We start from the raw sequence: 7,794 nt of genomic DNA on the forward strand, positions 1-7,794 counted from the left end.
GGGTGAGGGCATGAGCCGGGGAGGGTTGGGGGGCAGGAAGGGGATAAGGACACCTATGTAATACCTTAATCAATAAAGAAAACAAAAACAAAATTCCAGTCTAACAACACCTTTTGTAACATACCTCAAAGTAATGGATTCTGAATAAATAAATTACCCCAGGAGTTGCAGAACCTACCCTTTAGTTGCATATATAGCTTTGCAGGGACCCTGACTTCAAATATCTATCTGTATGCTAAATTTATTTTTCAATTCTGATCATATCTGTTAATACAAACAACAATTTGTACTAGTTTTTGATTTTTTTTAAAGTGGGTATTTTCCATCTATAAATTAGAGGTGGAGCTATGACATTTGAGATTCCCTTCTCCCTATAACGAGACTGAAAAGCAGTTTTTAAAACCAACAAAGCTCCTGATCATTACCCTATGCGTTTACTGTTCATAGTAGTTTCTAGCTATTTCAGAAGGATCTCCTTCAAGCCAGAGTCTAGCTCATAATTATTGATTAGTGTTTAATGTGGAACATGCATAATAATTGCTAAAGGCTGTGGTAATAAACATTTTATATCTGAGAATTCAGAACATGAATTAGAATAAAAATAATTTCAGGGCTATGTTAATTCTCAAGTACACACAAAATATCTTCTAAATATTCAAATGGAGAACTCTGAAATAATATCTCTGAGTTGAATAGTTGAGTCCTATCAGGCCAAAGAGAACTTTCTTGAGCAAACTGTTCCTTAATTTCTCATCACATAATTATATCAAGTCAATTCACATCAGGCTTTCTTAATCTACATAATACAATAATAAAAACTCATTCACACTTCTTATTTAATCCTCATTATTACCCTGTGAAATAAGCATAATTAAACCAATTACTGCCGATTCCTGGCACATAATCAGCACTTTAGAAGTACTTCTACAAACGTTCCATCTTAATTTCATCCACTCAGTGCCAGACAGACAGCTCGCAGAGAGTAGGAAGATCCAGAAGCAGAAGGGAATAAGCAGAAGCTTTGAGGCTATTGAAGCCATGAGTGAACAAAATCACGAGTAAGAGAGACAGGGACTTCTCCAGTGTTAGCAGGAAGGGAAGCCGAGTCCCAGTAGTGGATCACTCTGACAGGGGAGCTTACAGAGAGTAATTGATTCTAGGGGTTTGGGAGATCACCACCAATGTGGTTAGAACTTCAGGGAATCCTGAGCAAGACATAGAGATCCACGAAGCCCAGCTCCACATGCTAGGACTGTTTCTCCCTTTCTGTGAATATATATATATATACACTAGCGGCCCGGTGCACAAAATTCATGCACGAGTAGGGTCTCTAGGCCTGGCCAGCAATCAGGGCCTATCAGGGCCTTCCAGCTGCCAGCCAGGACCTACCTTTCCTGGCTGTCAGCTGCCGGCCGGGGCCATCCTTCATTCTGCACTGCCCACTGGTGGTCAGCGCACATCATAGCGAGCGACCTGGTCTGCCAGTTGAACTCCTGAGAGGACACTTTGAATATTAGCCTTTTATCCTATATAATAAAAGCCTAATATGCTAAGTGTCCAGTCATCTGGTTGGCCGTTCAACCAATCAAAGCATAATATGCTAATGATATGCTAAAGCAGCTCAACTTCTCGCTATGGTGTGCACTGACCACCAGGGGGCAGACACTCCAACTGATAGGTTAGCTTGCTGCTGGGGTCTGGCCAATTGGGACTGAGTGAGACCCTGGACCCCTCCCGCTCTCCCTCCCCAGCTGGCCAACCTCCCGTGTCCCTCCCCGGCCCCAATTGTGCACCGGTGGGGTCCCTTGCCCTGGCCTGCACCCTCTCACAGTCCGGGACCCCTCAGTGGATATTGGAGAGCCCGTTTTGGCCCAATGGCGAAACGACCGGTCGCTATGATGTGCACTAACCACCAGGGGGCAGACGCTAAATGAAGGAGCTTCTCCCTGGTGGTCAGTGCGCTCAGCCAGAAGCCGGGCTCACGGCTGGTGAGCACAGCGGTGGTGGTGGGAACCTCTCCCACTTCTGCAGCAGTGCTAAGGATGTCTGACTGCCGGCTTAGGCCTGCTCCCATCAGTCAGACATTCCCCAAGAGCTCCTGGACTGCGAGAGGGTGCAGGCCAGGCTGAGGTCTTCCCCCCTCAAGTGCATGAATTTTGTGCACCGGGCCTCTAGTATATATGTGTATATATATGTGTGTGTTTGTGGTATATATGTGTGTGTGTGTGTGTGTGTGTGTGTGTGTGTGTGTGTGTATACATATACATATCTATATATATTTCAGAGAGGAAGGGAGAGAGAGAGAGAAACATCAATGATGTTGAGAGAATCATTGATCAGCTGCTTCCTGCACGTCCCCCACTAGGGATCAAACCCGCAACCCAGGCATGTGCTCTGACTGAAAATCAAACAGTGACCTCCTGGTTTTTAAGTTGACACTCAACCATTGAGCCACACCGGCTGGGCTCCCTTTCTGTGAATTCTTAAGGTAGAGCCTCCTTAACTGAGGTAACCTATGTCCCTTGCAGTATGAAAACCCCTAAAAAGTATATTGTCCATTAATTTTTTTTTAAACTCCTTTGGAATGAAAGACTGTCTCTTCACACTTTCAATCTGACTTTCCAGAGATCAACCTAGCTTTGTCCTCAATATTTAACATTAAGACTTCATAACTCTAAACCAGCATTTGTTGGTTGATAAAATACTCCTTAAATGACAGGGTTTCTATACCCCTGTAACCTACATGCATACATTTGTGAATAACCTTTTTGAACTGTCTGAAATTAAATATAATGTGCCTGATGGGGCATTTGAGCTCTGGAATCAGAAATGTAGATTCAAATTCAGTTCTATCACATACTAGCGGTACAACTTTGGGCAAGTTATTTAACTCTCTGTGCCTCAGTTTCCTCATCTATAAGAGGTTTTTGTTGTTGTTTTTAAAAATGTATTTTTATTTACTTGAGAGACAGAGGGAAAGGGAGAGAAACATCAATAAGACAGAAACATCAACATTGATTGACTGCCTCCTGCTGGGGATTGAGGGTCATGTACCCTGACCGGGAATTGAACAGGCAACCTCTTGGTGCATGGTTGATGCTCAACCACTGAGCCACACTGCAGGGCTATAAGAGGTTGTTTTGAATTTTAACTTTAAAGAATTGTTATAAGGATTAAATGGGATATTCCATTTAGAGCACTCAGCACGTCTGACCCAATGTTAACTGTTACTTTTATGCCATCAAGAATATTCTAAAACTCAAGCAATTTATTAAATGTTGTGAAGTCTTGCCCTAACTGGTTTGGCTCGGTGGGTAGAGCGTTGGCCTGCAGACTGAAGGGTCCCAGGTTCGATTCTGGTCAAGGGCATGTACCTTGGTTGCGGGCACATCCCCAATGGGAGGTGTGCAGGAGGCAGCTGATCGGTGTTCCTCTCTCATCGATGTTTCTAACTCTCTATCCCTCTCCCTTCTGCTCTGTGAAAAATCAATAAAAAATATTTTTAAAAAAATGTTGTGAAGTCTTAGAAGTATATGACTGAGAAACATCTGTGTGGCCTGTGGAAACGGAATGAATTTTCAAAATTGGAATCATGGCAGCAAGTTAGTTGTTTGACATTCAAACCCATACCTCTATTCTTGGGCTCTGGGGTACCTCCTCACCTTCCTCCCCTCCTTGTCTTCTGTGTTTGCTGAGAACCTATTTGTCAACATTGCTGGCACGGGGACAAAGAGATGGGAGACCCAGCGTGGTATTGGGGACACAGACACAAACAATCACAACAAACTATGGTAAGTGCCTTGATGGAGGAGGTGGGTGAATTATGTGAGCCCCGAAAAGAAGCCTCTCACCGGGTGTGTGGGGTGGGGACCACTGAGAAGGGGAAAGCAAGGGGGCTTTTTGTTAGAGTAGGTACAGAGGTTGGAGGTTGAGTACAAGGGAAACCAGGTGAAAAGGGAGTTCCGAACAGCAAGAACAGCATCTTCAGAAGGCAAAGGATGAGAGGGAAAGTGGCGTATTCAAGGAATCACAAGTGGTTCAATAAGCCAGGAAAACATAACACTTACAGGTGAGTTGCAAGAGATCAACTGAGGAGAGAAGCAAGGACTAGCATGGTTAAGGTTATATGCCATGAATTTGTCTTGAATGGTTTCACACCCTGATCAGACTTGCATGTTAGAAAGATCACTCTGATATCAGAGTAGAAGTCTGATGGAGCCACATAAAACTAGGAGCCACATAAAACTAGAAGGAGCCACGCAAAACTAGAAGCAGGGACATGATTCCGGAAGCTCTGTAAAAATGGATGGGAAGTAAAGTAGAAATGGACATGGAGCTGGGCAGCAGACCTTCAGAGATCTGAAAGAACAACACAAATTATTAACTGGCTGTATGTAATTTATGGTAAAGGGAAGTGATTAAGAGGACACGCTTATGGCTTGAATAAGGGAGTGGATCATGATGCTATTAACTGAGATGGTGAATCAGAAGGAGGATGTGGCTTGGGAGGGTGTGTGTGTGGTTGGAGGTGGAAGAGGGTAGAGGTAAAGAGTTCAATTTTGGATGTGTTGAGTCAGAGGGTAAATGAATAAAAGGTGAGGAAGTGAAAAGCAAGCATGTGGACTGGACGGCTCTTTCCAAAAAAAATGTACATGTGCAAGCCAAGTCTTATATGTGTGTTTCTGTAAGTTCAGGGGAAGATTTGTGGGGCTTTTGTGCATGGTGGTCTCCGTTCTCTGAGTAGTTGGAGGTGATGTGATTTTCTAAAGGGTAAGTGGATGATGAATAACCATGATGTGGAGAGCAGTAAAGTTTAGAATAGCCATGTCACATGAGTGAGAAGCTGATTGCAGACACGGGAAAGATGGTTAGAGACTATAAATATAGAAAGACACCAATTCACGCGCCTGAGAGATTCCCTCCAGCACCCCCCAGGAACCTGGGTGTTAGCCAGGCTTTTCAGAGGTTGAGAGAGGGCTGGAGACTTCCTTTTCTCAAGCCCCCAGTCTACTCAAGCATGCTGGAATGTCGAGAGGGTTACAAAACCAAGGTATGTTTCAATTGTTTACACTTAGCAAATTAATGCTTTTAACACACAACGATTACAGTGCAATGTAATTGTGTGCTATTTGCCAGATAATTACAGAATTTACTTAAAACATTAATTCATAATGCATTAAAGAGTGTCCTTTGGTAACAGGACAAAGTTTAAAGTTCTACAATGAATGCCTTCTTGTACTGGTGCAGGTGTAGATCTCTGGGATGATAGTATAATCTCAGTTTGACAAAATGTCTAAATGTGGGGCCCAGGCCCCCATAAGCCTTGGATTTTGGATGGACAAGACAGATGACTGGATTAATTCAGTTTAAAAGATTCTTTGAAATACATGAGGCAATGGAATTGAGGCCATAGATGACTAAGAGAGGTTGAAGCAATGTTATGATTTCTAAACTGAATTGGGAAAGAAAGGAAAACAGGAGTGATAGGTTGGTGGGAAAGAGAGAGGTTAATAATAAACGAGGGGTGAGTAATGAAACCAGAGAACCAAATGGTTATTGAGAGAATAGTATAACCTAGTTTGATTTCATAGCTGAAGTATTTCTGGACAATGATGGGGTGTGGACATAGGAGTAGGTGACCCAAGTGGAGTGGAGATGAGGGTCCATTGTAGCTGAGAAGTTCAAGTCATTGCAAGACTAGCGTTTTGAGATAGTGATCTCCATGGACATTGAAAATGACCCAGGAAAATGGTGGGTCTTTGTCTGAAGAAAGCAACTCCCTATTTCAAGGTGCCTTACATTGATAATTGCTCCAAAAGTGGGGCTGGAAAGGAGGAGAGGGGCAAAGGATTGAATACATGTTATCGTTATTCAACACTAACCTGTGATTGAAACTTTATAGATGAGGAATAGTAAATTACAAAATCTTGGTCGATGCTTCAGCAGTGCTTACAGAACATAAAATCACTCCAAACAGCCTTTTAATCCACTTATCAAAGCAATTTTGTTCCTATTTTAATGGCAGGTGAAACAATATTGAACAAAGCAACCTCTGCTGCACCCTAAGCCCTTTAATTATAGTGTTCATAGTTGTAAATGCTCTAGTTAAGGGACAGCTTCCATTACAACCCCAGGTTTGTAATCACTTTGGTTCTTCGAGTTTGTTTTTCAGTTGAAGTTTTTAATGCATACTTTCTGTCCAAAGGCTTTGTGTGGGTTGATTACTGGACATGAGAGGAAGGGACTGCCCACAGGATCCTGGGGGAAGCGGGAGAAGTTGCTGCAAAAGAGAGGCCATGTCACTACATGGGAAGTAAACTGTGGACCTGGACAATGACAGCTGACATTTATGCAGAGCTTATAGGCCAAAAGCTGAGCTAAGTACGTATTTCATGTCCGTTGACTCATTTAATGCCTCAGCAGATGAAGTGGCTGTTCTTACCGGTGACCACAATGTTAAAGAAATTAAAGAACAGGTAATAGGTAACTTGTCCAATGTCTCACAGCTAGTAAATGATGGCACTGGAATCTGAACTCAAATCTCTGTAACTCCAGAACCTACACGCTTATGGTTAAATGCACATTTTGGTATGGGGTGGAGATAAACCTAAGGAGCATCTAATAAGTAACTTGTCCAATGTCTCACAGCTAGTAAATGGTGGAACTGGGATCTGAACTCAAATCTCTGTAACTCTAGAACCTATACGCTCATGGTTAAATGCACTTAACATTTTGGTATGGGGTGGAGATAAACCTAAGGAGCATGGGGGGCTTCACAAGGGGGAATCCCTTTCTTCAGCTGGAACTGGGGTCCAGAGCAGCCGAGCAGAGCCCTCCTTTAGAATCTGGAGGGCCCAGCCTCTTCCCGGGACCCCATCCCCCCCACACCAAGTGATACAGAGCCTTCCTCAGAACTCTCCCGGGCATGTCCTGGCTGGAGGAAGATTATCTTTTTGCTCAGGGGACCTTTTCTTGCTTAAACCTATTTATACATCTGCTCCACTAGCACGGCAGACAAAAATCATTAAAACAAGTTAGGCTTCTTTCAGAATGGATTTAAAATCAGAGGGATGTTGCACAATCCTGTGAATATGCTAAAAACACCGAGTTGCTTGAACGAATGAGTCCTGTGGCCTGTTTATATCTCAATAAAGTTGCTTATTTTAATAATCAGAATGCATGAATTAAAAAAAAATTTTTTTCATTTGCTTTTAACGATTTCAAATGGACTCTTCGCACGGCCACTTAGAGAACCAGGTGGCTGGGGTGAGCGCCTCTCATTCCTCACTCAGCCGACATTCCCTGAGTCCACCCTGTGCCAGGCGCAGGGATAAGGGGATGGACTCCCGTCCCCTCGAGGATGAGGGCGGGTTCTCAGAGGAATCCTCGCAACCGATAAGCACTGACTTTTTTTCCCCCGCTGAGATTTCATGTCTATGCTGCAAGTTTCAGTGTTAAAAAAGTTTCCCTTTTTTTTTTTTTTAAAAAAAGGCAACATTGGTGGGTTTTTTTTAAAAAAAGTGCATGACATCAGTCACAGATCTAGTCTCAAAACTTCAAATCACCCAGACCGTTTATCCCCGGGAAGGGGGGTTTTTGCACAGTCCAAAGTGGAAAAAAACCAAGTTGCCGTTCAAAAGAATGGACCCTTCTCCAAACCAGCGCCTGTTCACGGGTATGCAACCGAACCCCGACCTGTCCTCGAGGCTTTCCTCCCGCACGGCCCTCCGCCGGCTGCGGGTGAGCTCGCGCGGGCGGGGGAGCGGATTGACACCTCCCCGCGCGCCCTGTCCC

The 7,794-nt window shown here is 43.8% G+C and overlaps 1 long non-coding RNA gene across 1 annotated transcript in view; it reads right to left on the reverse strand.

Moving 5' to 3' along the window:
• Positions 1 to 5,979: 5,979 nt before the first annotated feature.
• Positions 5,980 to 7,794, reverse strand: part of LOC106727120 — a 4,006-nt gene continuing 2,191 nt past the window's right edge. The window contains exon 2 of the long non-coding RNA XR_001363281.1: positions 5,980 to 6,280. This is a non-coding gene — a long non-coding RNA (uncharacterized LOC106727120). The remainder of the gene's footprint in view (positions 6,281 to 7,794) is intronic.

The sequence above is a fragment of the Myotis brandtii genome, unplaced genomic scaffold, assembly GCF_000412655.1.
Source record: "Myotis brandtii unplaced genomic scaffold, ASM41265v1 scaffold37, whole genome shotgun sequence".
NCBI lineage: Eukaryota > Metazoa > Chordata > Mammalia > Chiroptera > Vespertilionidae > Myotis > Myotis brandtii.